General features: G+C 49.2%; 1 protein-coding gene across 1 annotated transcript in view; it reads left to right on the plus strand.

Moving 5' to 3' along the window:
- Window positions 1-353: 353 nt before the first annotated feature.
- The window catches only part of cntn4 (contactin 4), a 184181-nt gene continuing 182726 nt past the window's right edge, over window positions 354-1808 (plus strand). The window contains exon 1 of the mRNA XM_005726628.1: window positions 354-792. The gene's annotated coding sequence lies outside the window, so the exon portion shown is untranslated. The remainder of the gene's footprint in view (window positions 793-1808) is intronic.

Here is a 1808-nt window from a genome sequence, read left to right on the forward strand (position 1 = left end):
GAACATTTAGACAATACTTTAAAGAAAGTTACAAAAACTTCGTGGTTTACTGCTTCTAACAAATATTACACGGGCTGTTTACCAGAGTATAACAAGCGATTAACAAACATCCCTTTTTGATGTATTCAGCCAGACTCCTTGGACATCCCAGCAGGAGGAAGAGAGCGGGAGAAGGTGAGGAAAAAAGTAGTAGTAGTAAGGGGAGGAGGAGGAAGAGGACGGTCGGTGTCTGTTCCACTTGAATGGCCGAAGCAGTGAGGAGGCTGGTCGGTAGGGGAGACAGACAAGACAGCGCTCTCTCTCTCCCTCTCTGTCTCTCTCTCTTTCCTCTTCCTTCTCTGGCTTTCCACTCCGCCGCGTGTGCGTGCGTCCCGCTCCGCTCCGCTCCAGCACGGTTCGAGTACAGGCAGGGAGGGAGGGGAGACTTGACGCATCGGAGTGAGCGAGCAGCACACAGAGGCTTTCCACTTTCCAATATGCAACCCGCGAGACGCCACACCGTCAGCTACTCGTGCTACTGACACTCAGAGACACAGGGAGACAGAGAGAGAGGGGCAGGGAGGCAGGGATGGAGACACAGTAGTGCCGCACAGACGAGAAGAGCGCAGTGATAACACAAAAGAAGGGAGCAGCGTCTTTTGCGCACAACTCAGACGGGGAGGCTATCTATTTTTGGCCGGGAGCGTCGCCGAGACTTGACAGTGATGTGTGTACGCACAGTTTTGTTTAGTGACAAAATACGGATTAATCTGCGGCCGTGAATTATTGGAGATATCACTTCTGCGAGGAAAGGTAAGTGTGCGGTTAATAAGAGTGGGAGCAGTTGTAGTAGTAGTACAAGTAGTAGTGTGTTCTTTTTTACTTGGTTACTTCAGCATTTGTCAAGTTAAACCTCCAGCAGCCCAGCTGCTGAGCTCCCGAGCTGTGAGCGGGAGCTCAGAAACAAACAGATCCCGCTCCGCATCCCAACTTTTCCCAGATTACATTAAAGCCCTGACGCTGTGTTACGGGATGCGGCGGGGCGGGATTGCCTTCTCTGAATTTCACCCTCTGCTGATCTCATTTGCCTGTCTACTTTGTTGTGGGACTATCATGGTGGAAGTGAAAGTAATCTGCGCGCGTGTGTGTGTGAGCGTCTCTCTGATCGGTGCAGATGTTTAGTAATCCTCCAGTGTTGACCCGCCCTTCAATAATCCCTGCGGATTTGGGGCTGATTACGCCGCCGCCTCCGTTGCCGTTGCTGCTGCTGACCACCTACGGAGGCCCCCAGGAATCCGTCTAAGTCCTGTACACAGCGAAATTAAGGAAAAGGAGACGTTTTCTTAGAATCACCTTTGAATACCACAGGTATTTTAAGGGGGCGGGAACACCCACTTTAATTTACGCACCTTTTGAGGATTTCCACTGAAGTGACCAGGAACAAAGATGTTTTCATTCTAGTCCCTGTCATGTGGTCACTTTGTTGTCTCATCATGTAGTGAATCAGCCTTTATGTCACTGTATCTCTAATGGTTTCAATCAGTGCATCTGCCAGTCACTACTTAAGCTGTATGTGGGCAGCCTGTGCAGGGCCTGGAGTCTACAATGGCCAGTAAATGCCATATAAACCCAGTTTAATATGTTTAATAGATGTGGACATCTGTGCGTTTTCAGCACATCTGACATGCCAAACCGAAACTGCTCTTCCAAATGATAGCTGAACTGGATTCTGTCAGTTTTCCATCCTCAGAAAAAGAACCTGAAATTAATGCAGGCACCAGGAGGAGGAAATGTGTCAATATAATGTTAACACCAGGCAGGGCAAGACA

Source organism: Pundamilia nyererei, unplaced genomic scaffold (assembly GCF_000239375.1).
Source record: "Pundamilia nyererei isolate P.nyererei 1_Seehausen unplaced genomic scaffold, PunNye1.0 scaffold00021, whole genome shotgun sequence".
Taxonomy (NCBI): domain Eukaryota; kingdom Metazoa; phylum Chordata; class Actinopteri; order Cichliformes; family Cichlidae; genus Pundamilia; species Pundamilia nyererei.